General features: G+C 40.0%; 1 long non-coding RNA gene across 1 annotated transcript; it reads right to left on the reverse strand.

Annotated features, from left to right (window-relative positions):
• Positions 1-321: 321 nt before the first annotated feature.
• LOC121924891 lies at positions 322-25,169 on the reverse strand. The gene is made up of 6 exons (XR_006102752.1): positions 25,036-25,169; positions 18,983-19,105; positions 15,814-15,899; positions 13,650-13,705; positions 4,898-5,112; positions 322-3,868 (listed from the first exon to the last, which is right to left on the reverse strand). It is a non-coding gene; the product is annotated as an uncharacterized LOC121924891 (long non-coding RNA).
• Positions 25,170-25,492: the final 323 nt, after the last annotated feature.

Consider the following 25,492-nt stretch of genomic DNA (forward strand, 5'->3'; position numbering starts at 1 on the left):
TTTAAAATAAATTTAAATTTAATTTAAAATGTTCAGCTTGAGAGCTCTAGTGTCTTACCAGACTACAAACCCTGGGATCCCATGCAATGAATTCATAGCAGTTAAAGTGGAATCAATAAATCTGTAGTGTGAGAGGGCACTAAATGGTAAAGGGATGCCAACAAGCAGGGTATGAGTGCAATAGCACTTTCCTGGTGCTGCAAATGTACCTTGTTTTATTCATTTAAAAAACAACAGCATTTATTTGTTTTAATTTTTTTAATGTTTAATTTTAAAACAACAGTTGCAAATTTATTGTTTAATGAATTTATAACACATCAGTTAAATGCAACTGTCAGTTCATATTTAGAATTGATTTCCCCCCAAAAAATCATCATGTGTTTCATGGGTCCATAAACTGTTTCAAGTTTGATGACAAAATCAATAAAGTGATACCAAATTGTCTCAAAGTCATGTGTGATATTGATGCTTCAGTCCTGTGGGAACAAATAGAATGTAATTCCCAGATGAATGGAATACACACATATTTAACTCAAAAAGTAAAACAATCTTAAACAAAATACAAACATTTTAAAAAATAATTTTGCTTGCTTGCTTGTTTGCTTGCTTGCTTGCTTTATCCGGGATGCCATTTCACCAGGATTGTAAGGCACCACAATCCCGTTTAGTCTAGCAAACATAAACATACCAGATAGGGGACACTCATAGCACTGCTTTTCCAAATTTCCATGGTGTTGCTTCTGTCCTGGCCTCTGTCTTTCACACCCTGGCCTCCATAGCCTCCATAGCCCCCCTCCCTACCCTAACCCTTTCCCAGCATGCCGCTGGGTATCTATCTATCATCTATCTATCTATCTATCGCACAATTGCATGATCATGACAATCCTTTAGATTAAATAAAGAAACTGGAAAAAAGAAAACAGCCTCCTTGGGAATTTTGAGGGAAAGTGGGGAGAGGGGGAGAGGAGTCCCTCCTTTTAATCATGCCCGCTTGCTACTGCCTTGTATATCAGAGGAACTTATCACACTCACTCAATAGTGGAAAAGCAGCTTGTTTTGTGGGCATTGACAGATTTTTCCCATCAGTGAAAAGGAGCACTCCAGCAGTACATGAACTATCCAGATACTGGATAGACACAGTATCATGTGATAAGCTATGGCCACAAATGCTACTATCCTACTCTAATTCCACTTTTCAAGCCTGGTATGTTAAAGACCAAGATATTTATAAGCTGTCTTTGTTTTGCACAGGGAGCTCTCAAGTCAGTGTCCAAAGCAAGTGTTAAAAAAACTGATGATTATTACCCTTTTTTCCTTCACCACATGAAACAATCCATTATTAACATGTATTGATACAGGCAATAATAAATGGAGAAGTACAGAGCCCTTTTTAAAACAATCTACATGTCAATTATGCTGCCAGATTACTCTGGTGCCACCTTAGTCCTATTGATTTTGAGCCAGCTTGATTTTAGTGATACCGCCATAAGCAGTCTGTCTTCTACTATAGTTCTGTTGTTATTCCCAAGTTTGTTGGGCATGCATTACAGCTCAGTCATTACAACGACTAAAAGTAAGTAATTGGTTTAATAAACACAGTGAAGAAAAGAGAATTTGTCCTTATTAAATATTCACAGCTTGAACAGTAATGGTCGGAAGCGAAGGTTAATTTTCCCAGTCGTAGGAAGCACAAGAGTGAGGACAAAGTCTTTCACAGCAGCGGCATCGTATGTCACCTAATGTCACTATGTCACAAGAAGAACTAACGGTTGAGCAATATTGGATCTGCCAGCACACCACTTTCCCTAATGAATATTTAAAGGTAACACTTAAGCACAATCCGTTTCTCATCAAGACTCTCATTAGTTTGCAGGAACTTTGTAAGACTGGCTTTCTGATGCTGGTGCTACCATGTTATTAGAACTGATGCTTTTGGATGGGAGCTCTTGAAAAATGGAACTTTTGCTTGCAACTCATGAACTTTACATTTTTCCCTGGGCAAAGGTACCATGCCTACATGTGGATGGTCATCTTTATACAATTCAATAGGATTTCATTTTAATTTTAATAATATTCCATAACTTGTTTACAGAATATATGAGGGATTTCCAATGGTGTTCAGCTCTTTTTGGCTGGCTGTGAGAGGAAACGCTTTCAACATTTGTGTATTCTGGCTGTGTACTTTAATATTACATGTTTCTTTGGAGTAGAATGAAAAATATATTTTTTTAAAAAATGGATCTTGTTTTCTCCCCTTGCCTCTGTGTGTGCATATAAATACCTAAAGATTAGCACCATACCAGAACATTACAGTGAATGAGAGAGCATACACCTGTATATCTACTATACTCATAATCTATCCTTCCCCTTTCCTAAGTGCTGTACATCAGTGGAAATTTACTGTGTTTCAGAGGCACAGAGGCTGCAAGGGGGGAGGGGACACCAGTTAGTTGAGGAGTTGTCAGGCACACAGAAATGTCACACTACTTATGAGCTGTTTCCATATGTTTCTATGTATCTCTGGACTTAGGGAATGTGTGGGAATACACAGGTAGGAATGGCTGAGAACCAAATTCTATAATTTCTGGTAAGAACTTTCCACTTTTCCTCAGCACATTTCTTCATATTTTTGATGGGAAGAACTTGAGCTTTTAACTCTGTATGTGGGACAAACCAAACCTGACAGATTCATCTATCCATTTGACTGTTTAACTCTTAAATGTTTTGGTTTGAATCGCTATGTATTCAGCCATGTTATTTCAGAATTAAGCTTGCCACCTCTTTTCTTCTGAGAGGCTCCACATCTTTTAACATTTTTATGGCAAGCTGATATATCATGGTCCTCTCCGTGCTGGGAATAGCTCTACTGACTGAATTTGGGTGGTACGGATGAGGAAGAATTTCATTTCAATTCAGTCTTGAAACAAATACACAATGCTTCATTAGTCCAACAAAAATGCACAAAATAAATGTTGCAAGCTTTTGAAGCTTCACTTGCTTCTTCATCAGGCAAAGATGTTAAAAATCATACAGGAGGGGAAAAATCATGTTACTGGCATACATTTCACATGATTTTTAACAACTTTGCCTGATGAAGAAGCCTATGGAGCTTCAAAAGCTTGCAACATGTCCTTTGGCCTAACAAAGGTAGCATTGTTTTGTAGATTTTGGATGTTATTGTATTTTGTTGTATGGCCAGCACTCCTAGACTCAATTGTTCCTATTCAGGATAGATTTTTTTTTTAAAAATCTGAGCATGGGAAATAGTGAAACTGACAGAATTCCCTAGAGGTTGGAAAAATACTTTTTTTTCTTTTTACTACTGGTCCTAGAATCCTCAGTAAGAATGGCTAGTGGCCATGCTAGCTGGGGGATTCTGGAAACTATCTGGATTTCTCCATCGATAGATGTAGAAGTTTTTTTTTAGTCTTTTGTAGATACTTCCACATCCTGTCCCTGAGATAAATACACTGCTATAAAGAAAACATTCCCATCTCCAGATGGATTTCTATTTGGTCCAATGAAATATCACTCTAGCAGGTGAAACAACCTGTAACCCAGAAATGAATAAACCATTATTCCTTTACATCAAATTTCATTATATGTATACAACAGCATTGGAATATGCTGCTCTTTCTTTTATTTTCTTTTTTTGTAATTATTGTACTCCAGTATCCCTTTTCTTTTCACTTTTTGTGAGGGTAGCTTTTGTCTTGATCTTCACCAAGCATAAATTAACCCTGTTCAGAATGAGGGTGATAGTCAGAAGATTACCATGACCTTAAATCAAGTTTCACAGCCTACTACTTTATCATAGGGGCCATTTTCTTTCAACTAGTAAATCGCCATACCACCAGAAGGGCAACACCTGTAACGATAAAAGGGAAAAGGGTGAGAGGTTACAAGATTATAAGTGGAGAGTAAAGAATATTGCATCTACTTAGGTCTGGATGATTGTCTTCTGTGCCTTGGAAGAAAAGGAGATTTGCTGAGGTTCCTACAATATTTCAGTACAAAAAATACTATTTAACAAAAACAGACAGTTAACTCACTGCAATCGTTCTTTTTATAGACTTCACTACGGAAGAAATTTCAATTACAGAGTGGAAACGGGCTGACTGTATACATGCTAGTTGTCCTGAAACTACAATATTGTATTTATTTATTTATTTAATTTTATTATAAAGATTCATACATTGAATTTTGATTATTGTACAATACAATTTTATATATATATATATATATATATATATATATATATATATATATATCTTACATTCTATTACAATTTTTAATAGGGAGAAATTGAGATTTTGGATGGACTATAAGGATGAAAATGGCTCCAGGGAAAACGTGCACTGAGGTGGGATATTAAAGATATTATATTTATTTTAAATATTCATATTCTGGTTTTCTTTATGAAATAGGTACAGAGAAGGTTCAGATGAAGTCATCAGCTACTGCTTGAGCCAACCGTCTCCTGTCTTGCAGTCCTCTGGGGTCTTAGGTGTACATTTAGGCTGGCAAATGTGGCTCTTCAACTGTTTATAGCCTATAGTTTCCTTCAGGCCAATCCAGGATCAATTATGGGAGTTTCAGACCAAACCCTTGTGGGGTGCCAAGTTGCCCCCCCCCTCAGAGAAATTGCTCTTCCTTGGTTTTATTACTTGAGATATTTGAGACTGAATACTGAAGCAAGGTCTTTCTACACCTTTATTTCTGAACTTGTTTCCTATAGACTCCATGTGTGAATGATAAGAGGGAAGCTGAGACTTGGAAATCCTGAGAGACATGTACAGAATGGGAAAGGCTGGAACATACCCATAATGATTTAGTAGGGACAGTCCTATTAATCCCATCTTCCACTTTTTCAGTCACTTCCCCTGTTTGTCCTCACCTTATTTCAATTGCTGCAAAGTGAGTTCAAAGTGCACAAGTAGTTTGTCCTCAGTTAACTCAACAAGAAGGAAAGGAGAGGAGGAAGTGGAATCTTGCTCTTCTCAGTAGGCTCAGACAATGGCAAACAGCTACAGCCTCTCCTAGCTTGTGTGCTCTTGTTCATCCATAACTTTTGCCACTATGATAGAATCACAGGACCACAGAATCATAGAGCTGGAAGAGACCATGCAGAAATACACAATCAAAGCACTCCTGACATATGGCCATTCAGCGCCTGTTTAAAAATCTCCAAAGGAGACTCCACCACTCTCTGAGGCAGCATCTTGCACTGTTGTACAGGTCTTACTATTAGGAAATTCTTTCTAACGGTTAGGTATAATCTCTTTTCCTGTAGTTTGAACCTATTGCTCCTTGTCCTATTCCTGGAGCAGCAGAAAACAAGTTTGCTCCATCTTCAATATGACATCCCTTCAAATATTTAAACATAGCTATCATGTCACCTCTTAAGTTTCTCTTCTCCCTAAGCTACTCCTCACAGGGCATGGTTTCTCAGCTATTCACTATTTTGGTCACTCTCTTCTGGACATACTCCAGCTTGTCCATATCTTTCTTGAATCATGGTGTCCAGAACTGGACACAAAGCAGAATACAGTGGCATTATTACTTCCTTTGATGAAGACACAATACCTCAATTGATGCAGCCTATAATTGCATTGACTTTCTTAGCTGCTGCATCATATTGCTGGCTGATGTTAAGCCTGATGTTTCTTGGCGACATGCATCCCGTTTTACATCTGTAAAAACCCTTCAGCCCTTCATTATATAAATGCCTGCAAAATGTGTGTGCGTGTTGAGTGGGGGAAAGTAAGAATTTTGATGGCATGCTCTGGCCCATGGCTTGCAGACATTTGTGGAACCTGTTCAAATGTCTAAAAGAGGCTATGGCAGTCATGAGGAATCTCATTTCTATGGGTCAGATATGACCACTGGCCTAATTTAATCTGGTTTGCAGACCTACAGTGTGTGTGTGTGTGTCAGATACTAATAACAAAGGAGGTGTTAGAGAGAGTGAGAGAGTATACTGGCTCCCAAAAGCCATCCTATCTGTAACTCAAAAAGCCTTGTAGAGATGTCACCACATTGTTCTCCTGTCATTTCCTCCCATTGGTTCAGCACTCCCTGACAGAATTCTCCCACCTTCAGTCCCGCACTAGAGTGTTACTAGGTCCTTATGGCCTACAGAAACTAAGGCGGGTTACAGACCGCTGAAAAGCGGCGGCCTGCACCCGCCCCTTTCCCCACTGTATCGGGGCTCTGCCGCTAGACCCCGATCCGCTGCTTTGCAGGCTGCGGGGAAGCGGCAAAAGGCCGCTTCCCCGCAGCCTGGAAAGGGGTGTCCTTGGGGCTTCAATCCCCAAGGACACCCCAACGGCAGTGGGGACTCCCAGAAAGGGCCCGCTCCGCCCCTTTCTGATTTGCGTCACTGGTGCACCCTTCACATGGCTGCACCAGCGACGCAAACCAGGAAGGAGCTCCATTTCTGAGCCCCTTCCTGCTCCGCCGAAAGGGCGCATTAAGCGCCCTCGCGCAGAGTGATGGCGTCACGTCCACGCCGCCTTGTTTGGAGGTGGCGCGTTTGTGACGCCATCATGGCAGCGGCTGTGTGGAACGTCCGCTGCCATTTTGTACGCACAGAGCACATGCTAGGGTTAGGGGGGGTGCAGAAGCACCGCCCCTTCCTAACCCTAGTACGCGCTCCACGCGTACTTTAATGGCGGTCTGTAACCCGCCTATCTATCCTATAGAATGTATTTTGATACCATAGCTGGTAGCATGAAATATTACAGAGATTATGTTGTGTAGAATATAAGGAACCCTTTGGGTTTTTTTTATTGTTCTATGTATATCTTAATTGTGTAAACCATATCATTACAGTGGATTGATTTTTTCTAATTATGCACAATGGTTAGTCTTTCTCAGTTGTAGTGTGTGCCAACCACATTATGTTACTAGCATAAAACCGAGATTGCTGGGTCAGAATTATCTCAGAAATTTGGGAGATAAAACTTGAGACATAGGGACAACCCCTGGTAATGTTATCTAGGCAATCCTGGTGATATCATTAAGTGCATGAAGCAGCAATCAGAGTTGCTCACAGCTTGACATTCAAGCACACACAAAAACCATATTTTCCTGGTTGAAAATTAAATGTATTTGCAAATTGCAGCACTTAATTAAACTGGGGATTTTAAACCCTGTCCTGTTGCACAGGGCCAGAAGTGACCTACCAAAACTAGGAGCTCTGAGCAGTGTTCTAAGATCTGACAACCCTACAAAACAGAGTTCAGCAACTAATTGTCTTGCACATGGTTCATAAAAGAAATTATCTATAAACCATTGGTGGTGAAATGTTTCACTGAAGCCACATGGGACCCCCAACAATGTTTTTATGGCCCCAATCCATGCCCAGATTCCTGCAGAGTGCCCTTTTCCCAGAAAAAATATATGATTGCCCTTCTTAAATGTTTCTAGCAATAATGATTTACCTTTCAAACATGTTATTATTTAACATCAAAAACACACATTTTCCAAAAGCAGAAGTAGACTGGTTTTGAACACTTCTAAGTTTATTTCATGCTTTGGCATATTCATTCATTCATTCATTCATTCATTCATTCATTCATTCATTGTATTTATACCCTGCTCTTCTGCCACAGAATGACTTACAAATTGTTGTTTGACAGTTCCCTGCCCTCAGGCTTACAATCTAAAAAAGACATGACACAAAAGGAGAAGGGAATGGCAATGGGAAAGGGAAAGGTCCAGCAGATACTGCTGGTTCCTGTCCCTCTCCAAGGCCAGAATGGTCACAGTTGGAATCAAGGGAGGGTCATTCATCTGTCTTTGGGCTACCCATGGTGGAGCTGTGCCTGCCTCTTCTCTCTCTCCAAGGCTGGCTGGTGGCAGCTGGAATATGGCAATATATGTGGCCCCCAACCTACATAGGGTACCTACCCTACCACAAGACTATAGGCATAGTATTTCAGTGGACCATTAATTGATATCCAGACACTAAGGTATATGCTTTCCCATGAATCTATTCAATACATCCAGTTACTGCATGTTCAAATTGGAACTCCATTTGGAAGCACAGATAAAGTCTATCAAGAACATAATAAGTGAAACATTGATACAAAAAGATCTCCATACTGCTTATCTGTCCTCATGTGCCCCCCATACTATAAACTCAAGAAGTTTTGTATTTTTCCAGATTATTTTGTTAGTTTAACATTTGCAAATTTACGGAAAGCTTTTACTGAATTAAGATTAAATATGATGGATACAGCATACAGAGACGGAAGATATAGCGGTATTCCTGCAAAAGAACGTACTTGTGTATATGGTTGTCAAGAGGTAGAGGACCTTGTTCATTACATGTTATTTTGCCCTCTCTACCAAGAACCAAGAGAAAGGTTCATTATACCTATAATAGAAACCAGTCCCAGTCAAAACCCACAGGATATGATTTTTTATCTTCTATTGGACCTGAATAAATATGTAACCTGGAAAGTAGCTTTGTTTGACTTAGCAGCTAAAAAAATCAGGAATAAGTATATAATAGGGATAGCCATAAACTGTAAAGGTGACGACTATATTTGACAAAATTTTAATGCATAATGACAATTGTTACTTGTTCGTTTAGAAATTCTATACCAGATATGAGATACCCGTATTTTAGATATAATTTCCATGCATTTTTATAGTGTTATATTGTTATATGTATTGTTATATTGTTGTGCTGTGCAATGACCTTTGGTCAAAAGCAATAAAGTTTTGATTGAAATGTATTCCTTTGCTTTTCCTGAAGCAGAGGGGGAAATTTAAGTAACAGTGTTTTGTGAGTTTTTGGAGCTTATGTTTCATCTTATGTGGGATCACGATTTGGGTTGGAAATTTCTCCTAAGAAAGCACTTAAATATAAGTTATTTAAGGCCCAGTGCATACCACCAAAAAGCAGTGTCCAGCCAGCAATTCTAGTATCCACACCCATCCCTTTCTTTTGTTTTAGGGAACAGCTGCATTATGAAACATGTTATTTATTGGATCTGAGAGATTTTGAACTTCAAAAAGCTTGTCATTTATTCCACTATCAGTCTATGGATACTGTTAAAAATGCAGCTCATATACCAGAATGTGATGACCCTGGCAATCTGGAAAAGTTGAAGATATCATTTATTATGTACCCTAGTTAGATATACTCCTGGATAGCCCCTGTGACATGAAAAAGATGTATTTGTGACCTATGAAGTTGCTCTAGTAGTGGCTGGTAGCACCAAGATTTTATCCCAGGTTGTTATGCATGAGCTGCTATACTGTATAGGTCATGAGCTAATTTGATTGGCCTATAACGTTGCTCTAGAGAATGGCTCTACATGGAAAGGTATTGCTGCTTTATGCAGTATAGTAGAAATGCTACTCCTTGCCCATTTGTGTACAGAAGAAAAATCATTCTTGACTTGAATCTCCACACCAAAATCTCTGTTGACAGCATTAGGCTTCTGTTTAGCTACACATACTGTAGAGAAATGCTGTGCAGTTGGAGCTATGTACTAGCTCTGTAGGGTATTGCTCCCAGTTCTCAAAGCAGATTTTTATATGTGCAGTTGGGGATATTCACAACCAGGGCAGATGGATAAATCTATTGGGTCTCCTTTCTTCTCAGATTCATGTTTTTAATTTAAAAAACAAACAGACCCTCAAGTCCATTCCACTGAATTTTGGAACATTCTTATTTAAAAAATGAACTGAATTAAACTCTCAGCCAGTAGCACTGGTCAAATGTAAGAAATACAGGTGCTTCCAATATAAAGAGGATAATGGTGTGCCTCTCTGCCATGTAGCTGCTGAAGATGATGTGCTTCTCATGTAAAAAAAGAGTTGGCAATCTTAATTTAGCACTTCAGATATCATTCACTCCCTGGATTTTGAAGCACTCAAAGCACCCTCTGCCTTGATGGACAAATTTGTTAAGTTTATTTTGTCCCACATTCAGTATTTTTAAAATTTAACTCCCCCCTTTCTTGTCAAATTTATTAACCTCTATTTATAAAGTGCTGTAAATTTACACAGCGCTGTACATACAATCTTTTAATTAGGAGGTTCCCTGACCTCGAACACTGTGTGTGTGTGTGTGTGTGTGTGTGTACACACACACACACAGAAACGTTAGTAAAAAAACTGATCCCAAAAAACCTGGATCAGCTTATCCATGGATCAATATAAGTACTGTATTTTAACTCTTATCAAAAAAAAAAAAAAGGAATTATCGTCTTCTTTAAGTAAAGTGCAAAAGACGAGAGCTTAGTTCATCCCGGAATAACTTAAAAGAAGCATTGACTCCTCTACTCTCTCCATTGTAGAGCCACGTCTGGCCTTTTGAATGCCTGGGCAGGAAAATGGTGATGGCATTGGCTCTTTGGCACTTCTCCTGAAAGGAGAACTGAGAAAGTAAAGCAGCTTGGTTCTCCTGGGACAGACTAAGGTCTCACCTCTCACTGCTCTACTCAGAGAAGAGGATGGTTCCTTTCTTTTTTGAATATGCCTGGTCACCTCCCACACGTATTACACAGCCACCATTTATCATAGTTCCTTCCTCATCCATCAAGCCTTTAGGGCAGTGGTTCCCACCTGTGGGTCGGGACCCCTTTGGGGGTCGAATAACCCTTTCATGGGGGTTGCCTAAAACCATTGGAAAACACCTATTTAATTACAGTTATGAAGTAGCAATGAAAATAATTTCATGTGTTTGGGTCGCCACAACATGAAGAACTGTATTAAAGGGTCGCGGCATCAGGAAGGTTGGGAACCACTGCTTTAGGGTGAAAACAAAAAGTTATGCCTGCTGGAATTTTGTAAGTTCTTTGGTATCAATTTCCCTTTACTTCATTCTTTACATCAGCTGGCCTTGGAGAGAGAGAAGAGGCAGTCACAGCTCCACCATGGCTAGCCCAAACATCCTTTGTTACATGACACTAGGGAGTTTATCACATGGGAGGAATTTCTCTTAATTTCGAATGAAAAGAAAGTGGGGCCAGAACTCATTCACGTGAATTCACTTGTTCAGTGAATTTACATGAATTCAACTTGCGTTCAAACTGACTTCCCATTGCCCGAAAATAGCTTGCCATTGCCCGAAATTGCATGTGGTAGTCTATCACACAATAACGTTAAACCCCGTGATTGCGTTCTGATTGCCATTGGATTACACTTATAATTTCCCTTGTCTGATAACATCCTAAGTTTCACCCTCAACCTATCTATGGCCCATTCCGCATGGGCATAAAGTATGCGCTCCATGCGTACTAGGGTTAGAAAGGGGCGTCACTCCCTGATGCCTCTAACCCTAATACGCGCAGAGAGCGTAGAAAATGGCAGCGCCCTATACAGGTGGGCGCTGCCTTGACTACGTCACAACCGCGCCGCCTCCAAATGAGGTGGCACGGAAGTGACGTAGTCACGCCGCGTGAGAGCGCCTGGGGCGCTCTTTTGGCAGTGCAGGAAGGAGCTCTGTTTCAGAGCTCCTTCCAGGATTTGCGTTGCTGGTGCAGCCTCTACATGGCTGCACCAGCGATGCAAATGAGAAAGGGGCCGAGTGACCCCTTTCTCTTGGTCCCCACCATCGCCGGGTGTCCTTGGGGCTTGAACCCCAAGGATACCCATTTCCAGGCCATGGGGAAGCGGCCTTTTGCCGCTTCCCCGCAGCCTGGAAAGTGGCGGATCGGGGCCTCAGAGGCTGCCATTGTGGCAGCTGAGGCCCCGATCCGGCGAGAAAAGGGCCAGTTACAGGCCGCCCCAAATGGGCGGTCTGTAACGTGCCTATGAGCCATATCTAAATCCATAATTTTGCCCCCTAAGAACTGCCCTCAACTTATACATGGTGTCAACTTATACATGAGTATATATGGTAAATCTGCACATTTTGGAAAGTTCATTTTTTAAAAAATGAACTGAATAAAAAAATTCCATTCAACTGTAGATTTCACCTCTTAATCTTTCCTAAGATTGTAACAAATGCCAACAAAAGCAGCAAACATGTTTTCTTGTTAACCTTAAAGAATAATGGCGGTATTATGACATGTGATTTTCATGGGTCAATTCTTCTTAACATTAAAGAATAATGAAGGTATTATGGTATGTGTTTTCAATGAATTACAATCCAGTTCAACAGAGACACAAGCTTTTATTCTGAATTGCAGATATATATATACTACACTACTCAACAGAGAGAGGACTGTGAAGAGTGAGATCAGAGGGAAGTAATAGTGACAATTACATTCTTAACAGTGCCCATTCACAAAACTGGAACTGGCTAACATCTTGGCATTGTGTGGATGCTTTGTTGAAGCACACTAACTGCTAACTGGTCCAGAAATATGTTAAAGACAATGTACATAGCTTTAAATAATTTAAATCCATCTCAAAATACTCCAGTTTGTAGTCTGGGGGTGGAACAGCTGCGGAGAGATTGCCTTAAGATACAGCAAGGCCAGAGGGCATTGTGAAGATCAACCATGCTGTAGAATCCACAAAACTGCCTGTGCCCACACTCAGCAAACAATGTCACGCAGCCAACTGCTCTGTGACTCATAAAGCCAACAGAGCAGCTTAATGCTGCCCTTACTTAGAGTGATCTTGGCAGCAGATCTCTTCTTGTATGAATATATAGAAATGGAATGCATTGTCATAACGTGAGACAGTTTATATTCACTAGCTTGAATCTTTGTCAGGGCTAAGGCACAAAAAGCAAAATATACATATCAAATATGCAGTCTTCTTCAAAGCTGTAAATCAGATCTCCTGAAAGACACTCCAGAACCTTGGAATACTTTCAACTTCTAACAACAGCTGCACATGCTTGCTTTCTGGTTCAAACTATCATTTCTCTTTTGTTTCTTTATGGACACACACACACACACACACACACACACACACACCTCTCTTCATCGACTCCTCCCCAAAATGGGGGACTCTGGATAAGCATGCAACCTCTCTAAAACTTCCAGTGTGTGGAGGAGGGGTGAATTCCTGTAATTTATTTCTTTAGAGACTTACTAAATTTATGAATCACACCCTCTGCCAGGTGTCAGGTCTATAAAGTCACCTGTCAATTTATGGCAACCCCATAAATTTCAAAGGATTTTCTTAGCAAGGAATACTTAGAGGTAGTTTTGTCAGTTCTTTCATATGAAATATAATCTTCAGCACATGATAATCATTGGCTACACCCCCATAGCATATTATAAATTACTCAATAGAATAAAATTAAGAAATTGCTGTAAAAAATAATGTGAAGCATTAAACATGATTCAAAGCCTGATGGAGCAATCACTTCCTCCTCTAAAGCAAAAGAGTATGGAGATAGTTTCATCTCTCTAAGAATCGAGATCCATATGTAGGAGGATGCAACCAAGAAGGCCTCACCTGGAACATTCACCAGATTTGCTACTCTAGGTGCAGAGACATATGACGGGACATAGAAAGATGCAGTGATTAATATATTTTTAAAAATACTCAAAACTTTAGTAATAACTTTAGTAATCTCCATTAATTAATATTCTTAGTTTATACTTTCCAGTAAGCAAAGAAGTCAATCTATAAACAATGACTTCAAAAACCTGATGAAAGCCAAAACGCCTTCTTCATTAAAACCAAACCTGTGAAGTTCAGTAGACAAAAGGAAACCAACTCACCATGATATCAAAGACCTTTGAAGATTAAGACTTTGACAAAATTAGCAGAGATTCATCTGGAAGCAAATGACAGAAATGTATTACATTCTCTCTAGTGATTTTTGACTGCATGGAAGTAAGCTTATTTAGAAGGTTACTCTTGTATTTGATTTTTAATTTGAGGAGATTTTGCCCATGTTTTGCTTCCTAAATTTTGGAATATCAAACAAGGTCTCAACGCACACTTTAATGTAATCTACTGAATGTAATCCACTGAATGTCATATGAATTGTTTTGAAATAATGCTCCAACTACTAAATGTCAACAGAGCTATAGTACTGGAGGAGGAGGGAAATCCCATAGAGAATAGTTGCAGCTGCACTATATAAAAGGAAAAGACAATTTAATGGAAAATTTCATACTTTGCAGAAATGTGATTGCCTATTTTCTCTATGTAGATTTCTTATTAAAGTAGCTACAGCTGCTGTTTGAAAGCTGCATTTTCCCTGATGGTTGTGGCACTAGGACTAGTTACATGGAGCCCTGGTGGCGCAGTGGTTAAATGCCTGTACTGCAGCCATTCACTCAAAACCAGAAGGTTGCGAGTTCAAGACCAGAAAAAGGGCCCAAGCTCGACTCAAGCTTGCATCCTTCCGAGGTCGCTAAAATGAGTACCCAGACTGTTGGGGGCAAATTAGCTTACTTGCTAATTAGCTTACTTGGTGTTCACCGCTATGATCTTTGGAATAGCGGTATATAAATAAAACAAATTATTAATTATTATTATTATGTATGTTGCATTTAATGCTTTGTTTTGATGCAGGAGCACTTTAAAATATGTGTGTGTGAATGTGCATGCCTGTGGCAGGGATAATAGTCAAAGTCCTATATTGGTTGAAAAATACTTAGTTCTTTAAAACACTTTCTTGGTTCAGGGTTGTTGTTTTTTTGTTTTGTTTTGTTTTGTTTTGTTTTAAAGACTGGGAGAGTGCCTCCAGAGCCCTGTCTGCATGGGCCAAATAAAATGTCCTCTCCCCGCCTGCCGTTCCCACAGTGACAAGTCTGGAGGATGCACAGCTCAATTCCCTCTTCTGGTGCAAACAGTCCAGATGATGTCTGGCCACCTCAGTACTGAACCCACAATATACCCCCTCTTTAAAACATTTTGGAAAAACTCATGTTTTGCTCCAGATCTTTCTAAAAGTCTTAAAGTGTGAAGGCCAGATCTAGTCTGATTAAATGGCATTACACAACAAGAGCTATTCCATAGTGATCTCCCTGAGGAAACGTGAGATGGAAGATGCCCCTGGATTGGAAGAACATCTGAAACATGGTGACACCCTGGGCATTCCTATTCTGTTATGAGAGTAGTCCAGAGAAGCATAGTAACAGTTGCTTGGCAAGAGTCTGTAACATCAGGCTAAAAATTATAGTTTCTCAATGAGAGGAGATTCTGACAGCAGATACAATATTCTTTATAGTGGAGTTTTTCCTATTGAATCATGAAACAAATATACAATACATCACTATTAGAAGATTAGCTTGGTGTCAAGAGTAAACTCCAGAGAATCAGATCCAACAAAAGCAATGAGAATATGTGTGTTTAATTAATGCTATACAGTACACTGTCTTTCTGAAATTGGACCGACTGGAAGATGTTATTGCCTGGTGATGGTAAGAATATTAATATTTTGGTAACTGCTAGACAGGTTTGTTTTGTTCTGAGTTTAGAGTGTCATATAAACATAGTTAATAGTTGATAGTATCATGCAATATGAATATTGATGAAGCATCAAAAGGGGGGAATGTGGTGGAAATTCCTTTTTGAAATATAAAAACTATAGAAAGATGGAGTCACCTTTGTCAGCCAGAGAGATGGTTTTTGAAATAAAGGCTTGGAGTTACTAGAGGAAAGGAATAGTGAGTGCATCTTGACCTGAATGGAAGCTGGCACCAGTAGAAAGACATAACATAAACTATGATCTGGAAACCTCTGTTGTAATACTTGGCATTTATTTACAATGTGTTCCTCTTTAATACACTGAGGCTGCAATCCTAAACAGACATATTAGAGAGTGAGTCCCATTGAACACCCTGGTGATTGTGTGAAGGTGAAAGCTTTCACGGCAAGCATCTATAGCTTTTTGAAAGCCCCAAAACCCCCACAAAAAGCCCAGGTGCTTACTTCTGAGTAAAAATCCATAGCAATGTGCTGCTGAAGGCTGGAATCAGGTCTGGTGGGGTCCTTAGCAGTCCCCTCTGGTTGGGTTCCTGTACAGAAGAGGAAACAGAACTGATAGTAGTGGTGATAATGGAAATGGAGGAGGAAGAAACAAAGCTGGGGGGGGATATGGAAGCCTTGTGACAGTTGGATATTAGCAACAGAAAAAGAAACATATCTGGACAGTAGAGCTGCTAGCACCCTTCCCCCTCCATAGACCTCAGCGCCAGTTAAATAAGGTACATGTGTGAACAAATGCAATTATGTATACACTGGTACCCCGGGATACGAATGCGCCGCCTTACGAAATTTCCGGGTTACGAAAAAAATCCATTCAAAAAAACTGTTCCGGGTTACGAAGGTTATTTCGGGTTATGAAAAATTTTTTGGTGCTTTTCGGCGCTATTTCACACGAAATCGCGGCTTTTCCCCATTAGCGCCTATGGCTTTTTCGCCTTACGAAGTATTCCGGGTTACGAAAGCGGCGGCGGAACGAATTAATTTCGTAACCCGGGGTACCCCTGTAGATGGTAATTAATTCAATTTCTAATTGCAGCCGAAAATGAAAAAATATCTAGACGATTTTGAACCTATATTTCACAGATGAAATCTGGGACATCTGTCGTCAAGGAACATTAGAGTGTTGCCAAGATGGCGGACTGTATATATGTTATGATGTGGTAAAAGTTATTTACTGAAGAAGAACAGACAAGAGAAGCTGCAGCAGTTTGCTTTTTTGGTAAGCCTACTGGGAAGAGCAAGATTTTTGAACTCAACTTGAAGCAACTGAAGTAAGCTGAAGACAAGAAGAGGACGGGAGATGAAGAGAAAAAATGGGATATTTTAAAAAGTAGCTATAGAAGTGGGATGAGAGAGAATTAATTATGACAGTTAGCGAGTATGGAATCAAGCAGCAGTTTGAACAATGGTTTTACTTTTATTTGTTTAAAATATTTATGTTTTTATTTCCCTTGCACAGGAAAGGCTCTGTTGTTCCTGATAAAGGATTCCTACAAGTCTACATTAGAAGGAGGCTGGGGCGGAAGGAGAAAGGCAGCAGGCCTGGAGGACAGAGGATGGTGGACATGCATGTGTGCATGCCTCTGTACTCCCAGCCTGCCTCTGGGCCCCTGCAAAGGAGGGGAGAGAGGCAGGCCACGAGTATGCAGGCACGCACCCACGCATGGGTGTCCTCCATCCTCTGTCCTCCATCCTCTATCCTCCGGGCCTGCTGCCTCTCTCCTTCCGCCCCAGCCTCATGCTAATGTAGGCCTACTGGGGCAGAGAAGGAGAAGGAGGCCGGGCAGCGGAGAATGGCATGGAGGAGGGGGAGGAGGAGAGAGCCAGCCCGTTGCCGCCACCGCCGCTGCCACCTCCAAGCCCTGCACCAACAACCAGGGAGGAAGGGAGTGGGGGAAAGAGGGAAGGAGGAGGAGGAAGAGAGGGCATCGGGGAAGAAAGGAAAACTCTTGGGGGTCCCTCTGGGGCCAGCGCCACCCTTGGATTGCTCGATCCAAGGGTGGCACTGGAGAGGGAGACCCTTGGGATCTGGGAGGAAAGGGGATGTGTTTTTTTTAAGAGATAGATTAATCGATTGAATGCTTTTGGAACTACTTGCCAAGCCAAGTAGTTGCAAAATCAATCACTTAATCTACCCTTTAAAAAAAAGGGCAGGCGGGGAGAGACATGGTGGAGCTGTCAAAAGTTCTCTGCCATTTCCCCCTCTCCTCAGAAAGAATCGATTCTGAGCAGGCGTTCCCACTTATTTGCTTCGCTTCAGAATCGATGCTTCAGGAAACTACTGCCAAAAATGTAGTGTCATGAAACCCCGTGCTTTTGCCATTTGCCACGGGTTTTTACCATTGGAATCAATCCAATGAGGATCAACATCGAATTCCAATGGGAACCAGAGGCATTTACCTCGCATCGGGACCAGGACTTTTTTGTAGTGGGAATGAGGCCTGAGACTTCCTAGATCTAAATACCCTAACGGTATTTAGATCCTGTCTGATCTTGGAAGCTAAGCAGGGTCACTCTAGTTTGTACTTGGATCACAGACTGCCAATGAATGCCAGATGCAGCAGACTATATTTCAAAGGAAGTCCAAAACTATCTCTGAGTATCCCTTGCCTAAGAAAACCTGTGAAATTCAGGGGCTTGGCATAAGAGGGCACATATACATACAATAAGAGAGACCTAAACATATTTAAAAATGGCTATTACAGTCAGAATAACCATTAATTCACAGAATGTTCACATCAAGCATGGTCATGTTCGCTAGCAGATTACAGAAGATGAAATCCCCAAAATAATGTTTTCAAACTCTGCTTATTATATATTAATGCAGTTAGAACTTTGTATTATGTTCTCTTCACTCACCAACATTCCAGTAATTGCATCAGGCAGCTGTAGGCTACCATGTTTATTGGAATACAGGTGCCAAATCCCAAACAAGAGGGAATTTCACACGATCCTCCTCTCCATATGGTAAAATAATTTCTGAGGGAGACATGGGGGTTAGCCCCATTCCTCTACCACTAAGGGATGTCATAACAGAAGCATTTCCCCTTTCTGCTCTTTCAGATGATATTCAAAAGTTGGGGTGTCACTACATGTACTGATGTATGTGCATCTAGTCCTCTACACAAGATCACACTTCATATGGATGAGCTCTACAACTGATCATCAGAGTGCTTTCAGAGAGCACCCTTTTCTACATCATCAATGACATGAATGGTGGGGCAAAGTTTCTGCTGCAAGCATTGTGGCAGAGTGTGTAGTAGCAGAATATATGGATCTGTAGGTGCAGCAAAGGCAAAAAATGGGGCTAGCTTGCCTGACCTGCAGCTCCATCATATTTTCTTTCAGTCAGGGCCAGCCCTATCACTTGGCAGCATGAGGCAAACATCCCAAAATCATATACCTGGGCTAGCAGTGACACCCTTCCAGTAGTATTTCCAATCATGAATTCTCTGACCACTTCTCTCTCAGAGGACAAATGTGTTCCATACAATGTATTCTACCTCTTCTAAGCTAGTCTACTCCTTTCAGAAAGAGGACCATATCTTGTTGCCTGGGCTGATGACAGCTTCATCTTATTTATGGGAAAGGGAAGGGATGTCACCCTGTTTACCTTAGATTGCAAAAATATCTGAGACTGGCATATCTTTCAGTGTGTGAGGCAGGATTTTCCTGAGAGACAAGGTCATTCTGCTCTTCCAGAAAGTCAGCATTTGAGACTATAGCTTATTTTCACCTGAAAGAATACAGTGACAGGAAAATTATAAGAGAGAAAAGAAACATTAAAAAAATAATACTAAATGTAATTTATGGCATATGGATTTAGACATAATAATTATTGTCAGTATATTTGTTTAGATAATACATGTTTGTTCCACCCCTTTAATTCCATAATCAAGGTGGATGATTATAATAAATAAAAAGATATAACACAACATCACACAAAAGTGAAACAGAATAATGAGAAATACATCAAGTAAAAATAAAGCCATAAGGCTATTATTGTTGTTTAACTAGTACGTCTTCTTTCCTCTATACACTGTATGCATTTTTCTGGAATAATTATTTCAGTTTCCTGGGGTGGAAGGGAAACAAAAGCCAAGACCCTGTTGGACAAGGATGGAGTGTAAATTTATGCCAGTGTACTTATGTTGGACAGCTGGATGTCTGGGACTGTTATGGCTGCTCATATTCCCCTAGCTAGGCAACAACAGTCTTAAGGTTCCCATATATAACCCTCAGGTTAGTCAGTGGCTATTTAGATTAGCAGTGGACATCTGCTGATATTGCACAGCTGGGGGGAAGCATTGCACAAGGAGCTACTGCAAACCTCCTGCAACATGCAAAAAGTACTGAGGCCAGCATAACTCCCATTTACACTAGTGTAAGTCACCCAGAGTACTTTGACCATACAGTTCTAATGGTCCACAGCATATCCCTTTATACATCCCCTTCTTTCAATCTTTAAAAATTATTTTTAAAAAATGTTGCCATGGTAACTGGTAGCAACACTCCTAGGGTGCTTCCAGTCAGAAGCTCACATTAAAAGGCGTTGTGAAGCTATCTCTTCTTTGTTCCCTTAATGTTTTTTTTCTGATGAGAAAAAAGATACAAGAGACAAAGGAAAAGCACAGCAGTTCTGCAAATTGCAAACAACTGTATCTCTCCATGCATGAGGCAGTGTAAATGCATTGTAAAAGACTAAACTGGAAGAGCCCTTACTCTGCTGTCTTGATGTCTGTGTGAAAGAATCAAAATGAGCATCAAATGTAGCATCCTTCCAGAAACATTGTGGGTGGGAATAATCACTTCTCTTGCTGTCTTCCCCAAAAATAAATGTTTATTTTTAACTCACTTCACCAAAAGACCACTGAAAGATTTAATATGTCACTTGAATAACAAAAGTAAGGAAGCAGCATAAACCTCTTGTGGGATGTTCCAGAGTATGGGTCTCCTAACTAAATGGCTCTCGCTAAACAAAACTCTATGAAATATATCTCATTGTCTTGTGATGTGTCCATTGTTTTGAGGATCAAAAGAATGTTCCAAGAGAACTCCATGTAGGCCACCTTGTGATCTTCAAAGACAATGGGTTTTTTAAAGTATTTCATGAGAATTCTTTGATAGTGGACAAATTGACTGGGAAGAGTATCTCTGTTACTGCATATTTCCTACATCCCAGAACTGCATGAGACTGTTAGGTGTTATTTTGGATGCATTTTTTATTAATATAGGTCAAGTTGAGGACCTCATGAGCAGCAGACCAAATTTCCCAGAATCCACTGCAACATTCCAGAGTTCAATGGCCTATGGGGCGGAATCAAGGAATAGGTTCCTTGAACACAGTAAAGTTGGGGGGGGGGGATGGGGCACAGGAATGACAACATCCAAATATAGCAAATTAATTATGACACCATGTACCCTTAACATGTATTGTAGAATTCTTATGCATGCCGTTTTGAATTATAGGTTATGCAAACTATTGACACTAAAGAAATTATGGAGAATTAAGTCTTTATAACATAGAATTCATAGATATAGCCATGTTAGTCTGTAGAATCAGTATGTAGTGAGATCTTATAGCACCCTTGAGACTAATTGAAAGAAAAAAGTTAGTCTCAAAGTTAATCTCAGTTAGGCCTAAAACAGATGGGCCAAACAGAGTGGCTTCCAGCCACTTTGGGGGCATGGTGTCTGTCAATGCATACCCCCAATGTGGCCAGAATCTGCTCTGAGACCACCTAAGGTAGAGCAAACTTGCTGGCAAAAGGAGTGGCAAAAAACCACTCCTTTCCAGAAGCTTGTTTGGTACCACGGCGGTGGCCCACTTTGGAAGTGGGCCATCGTTTGGTAGTTGGAGCTACAAGATCTCTCTACATACTCTTTATAACATAGTATGGACAGACATTCCTTATTAAAAATAATTGTCTATTCAAAAAATATGCTGTGGAATATTTTGAAAGGATACATTGGGAAAATTTCCCACTTGAGAGCCCAAGAGCTGAGGAGAAAATTCCATGTGTACGCACAGAAATGTTTGACAGAATTACAAATTTAAATTCAATAAAACTTATGTTCTGAAAATAGTAAAAAATAATAGTAATAATAATGAAAACATTACTATACAGTGAAATTATTTCATTAGAATCTATTTTATGAAAATGATGATCAACACTAGAGCTATTTAAGTAACTACTGCCAGGTATGCTGCAATTGCACCCTGCATGTGGATCAGCTAGATGATGGACTACATGACTTCCAACGTTCTTTTCAAAACTGTGATGATTATGAAATCTAACTACAGGAGGAAATGCCTTTGAGCAGATAAGTGGTTACAAAAGGACTCTTTAGTTTTTAGCACAAAACATGGGTAGGTTATGTTTTGGACTATATTAGCCATGCTGGCTGGGAGAGGTGTATTCTTGGAACTGCAGTCCTAAACAGTAATTTTCCCAAAATAGGTGGTGACACATAGTACTTTTATAATGCAATTTCCCCCTACTTGACATCTGTTTTGATATCTCAACATATTAAATAATAGGGCTTATTTTCCTGTTATATAATACCTCTACAGCCACTTGAATTATCTGTTCCAAATTATTTGTGTAAGAGATTCCCATGGGCATGGGAAACACCAAGGGACACATATTGGGGTTTCCAAGTGAGTGTCTCCATTCTTGCTTTTAGACTGATGTTAAAGGAGATATTCAAGATGCTGAGCCTGTCCCTAAACCACACATGACCTACTGTTGCAAGGTAAACATTATATTTTTCTACTATGGTGACAAATAACCTATGGTGACCCCCATGAATTTTCTTAGACAAGAAATATTCAATGGTGGTTTTGCCAGTTCCTTCCTTTCTAAAGTAGCCTATAGCACCTGGTATTCATTGGTGGTTTCCAATTATGTATTTAAGTCTTTTAGTCCAAGTCTCAAGTCAAGTCTCAAGTCTCTATCTTCAAGTCCTCACAAGATACTTTCAAGTTAAGTCTCAATGCTGGGAGCCAATTTTTAACAGAAAAAAAAAGGAGGCAGGGTGCATTTCTTGGAGGGGAACAGCAAACATGTTAAGCAATGGGCTTGAGGTGGGGGTTTGAGGCCTGCTTAGCAGCCTGACTGTGCTGTACATCAGAGGAGCTTTCCAAACTTTCAGAAGGATCCTTCTGCCTCAAGCCCATTGCTTAATCCAGTTGCTGTCCCCTTCTGAAAAATGTACCTTGTGCTCTGGAGGCATGTCTTGCTTACTGATGGAAGTGAATGGCATCAACAAGTCAGTCACTTAAAATATATAAGTCTCAAGTCAAGTCGAGTCAGGGTGTCATTTTTACCAAGTCAAGTCACTGAAGCATCTTGAGTCTGACTTGAGTCGAAGTCAATTGACTTAAGTCAACATCACTGGTGGTTTCCCCATCTAAATACTAGCTAGAACTGACACTACTTACTGTAGCTTCTAAGAACAGATGGACCTGGTGCCTTTAGAATATTTAGAAAATTTAGAGTTTTTATGAATAAAAGTACTCATGGCAGTTTCTCATATACCTAGAATATTCAATTCCTCCTTCAGTATTTGAGAACATGAGGACAGGTATTTTTGCAATCATGTTTTATATTGCTTGATTTTGGACTCCTGAGTGTTGAGGTGTCTAGCAGCTAGTCAAAAAGTTGGAAAAAGCATAGGGGAATAGAACATGCTTTCATCTTTGTCTTTCCCTCCCTCTTAAAGCCTGTTGTTCCAAACAGCAGTTTGGCCATGAAACTCATTTCATGGAATAGCAAGAAAAAGCCTGCTCAGGGAGGGTTCAAGCAACATGTAAGTAATATTTGTAGAAACATTTTTGTAGCACTTTCCCAGAGGTAAGCTAAACCATCTCTAACTCAAAATAGTTTGAAACTGAGAAATGGCAGTTCCATTTGCAGCAGGATTGGATTTTTGTCAAGAACTGAGATTTTAGAAAACAGTGAGAACAAATGTTCAGGAGACTAAACTGTAGCAAGGTTAATGAAACCTTGCAAAGACCTACAATTCTATAATAAGCCTTCTGTACAAGCTGTTATTCCTTCTGTTTTTTTGGTCTGAAAAGATCTAATTCTGTTCCCAGTAGAAAAATATAATGTTTACCTTGCAACAGTAGTTCATGTGTGGTTTAGGAACAGGCTCAGCATCTTGAATATTTCCTTTAACATCAGTCTAAAAGCAAGAATGGATTCACTGACTTGGAAGACCCAGTATATGTCCCTTGTTGTTTCCCATGCCCCTGGACATCTCTTGGAATCTGTGCAGTGATCCTCTACATCAGTGGTTCCCAACCTTCCTAATGCTGCGACCCTTTAATACAATTACTCATGTTGTGGTGACCCAAACCCATGGAATTATTTTCGTTGCTACTTCATAACTGTAATTAAATAGGTGTTTTCCAATGGTCTTAGTCGACCCCCATGAAAGGGTCATTCGATCCCCAAAGGGGTCCCGACCCACAAGTTGGTAACCACTGCTCTACATCACGGTGAGCAAAGTGCAGCCCATGGGTTTTGTGCAGTCACTGGACTCCAGTTTCCATCACCCCTCACGACTGGCTATGATAGTTAGATCAGATACGAGCTGTAGTTCAACAGCTTCAGTGAAATTAATGAGGAGATCCTTTGGGATTGGCAGTTTTCACATTACACTGAGTGCTTGCATCAATAACAGAATTCTGATGGGCAGGAAACAATCCAAATTATACTTTGGTCCAAAGGGACAAGAAATTTTGTTTTAAGGAAAATGTCTACAAACAGGGAAAATCAAATTAAAGAAACTTGCATATAAAGGGAAAGTCAAGGTCCAGCTACAGATTGCATCTGGACAGCAGACTAAGCCAGTGCCTGGTCACCTGGCCATAATCACTGTGGTAGGATGTATTTTTTATATTACAGAAAATATAGTAGTCACATTGTGCAGTTGGTGGCTTCCATTTCAGACAAGTAGTGGATCTGCTTGTTTGGATTTTAGTCCAGATTTTAAAAGTGCTATCCAAGATAATAAAACCTACTGACATGGAAACCGCTATAGGTGTAGACTTCATCATATTCAGAATAGACCCAATAAAATCAATAGAAAGTATGTTAAACTTGAGTAACATGTCTCAGTGATTTCAGTAGGTCTTGTTGGTCTTGTTTGACACATGTTTAACTGCCATGACTTTGCTGTCCAGGTTTGTAGTTTGGTGAGGTATTCAGCTTCATCTGTCAGAGAGATCTGGTACCTCAGATCCCAAGATTATGTAGGACAGAGTCATGGCAGTTAAAGTGGTGTCAAACTGCACTAATTCTGCATTGTGGCTACACCCTTACTATGATTAAATTTGGATCCTGCCCATTATTTCTGTATTTGCATCTTTACGTATATGATAGCTCATGTAAATTCTATGCTTCCCATTATCTTTTTTTGGTGGAAGAATAAGTGGAATGTATTTGCTTCTGTGGGATGACTCCTAAATGACCACTATGCTGTGGGAGGTAATTTTTTTTTTTCCTCTTTCCCTTCAGACTCCTTCCCTGATTCATAAACAGGATAGTAGTCGGAAGACTATTTTTTCCAGAATGAGAAGTCTGAATCACAGCCAGAGGAAAAGGAATCAAAATATTGAAAAGGACAAAATCCAATCCATCTGTACTTTGTACTCACTTGGTGATAACATTTGTTCTTGAAGATGTAATTCATGCATGGTTGTTTATTGATGGTTATCCATTGCCTTTGCCCACTACTGCCTTTCTTTCCTTCTCTTTTCAGGCAATAATCAGTCCCATAAGCTCTCCAAAAGCTCTATTTGAAGAGAACAAAGTGTTTTTAGAAAGCAAGTCTGGAAAAAGGAAAATGTTTCCTAGAGCCAACGTTAGAGATAAAGCTGTTAATCATAACTGAATGTTGGTGCCTGCCAAGTAACTGCAGTTCACCTTCTGAAAATGGATTCATCAGTTGAATAAATATTATGCCTTTTACCCATAGCTATCTCGTGCACAGGGGTTTCCTCAAACTTTGTCTGAGTGTACTTTCTGATATTAAAAAGAACTGCTTTTAAGCTTTCCCAAGATAAATAAACACAAACAAAAGATCAGCAAATGAGTGCTTGACAATGGAATTA

Source organism: Sceloporus undulatus, chromosome 3 (assembly GCF_019175285.1).
Source record: "Sceloporus undulatus isolate JIND9_A2432 ecotype Alabama chromosome 3, SceUnd_v1.1, whole genome shotgun sequence".
NCBI lineage: Eukaryota > Metazoa > Chordata > Lepidosauria > Squamata > Phrynosomatidae > Sceloporus > Sceloporus undulatus.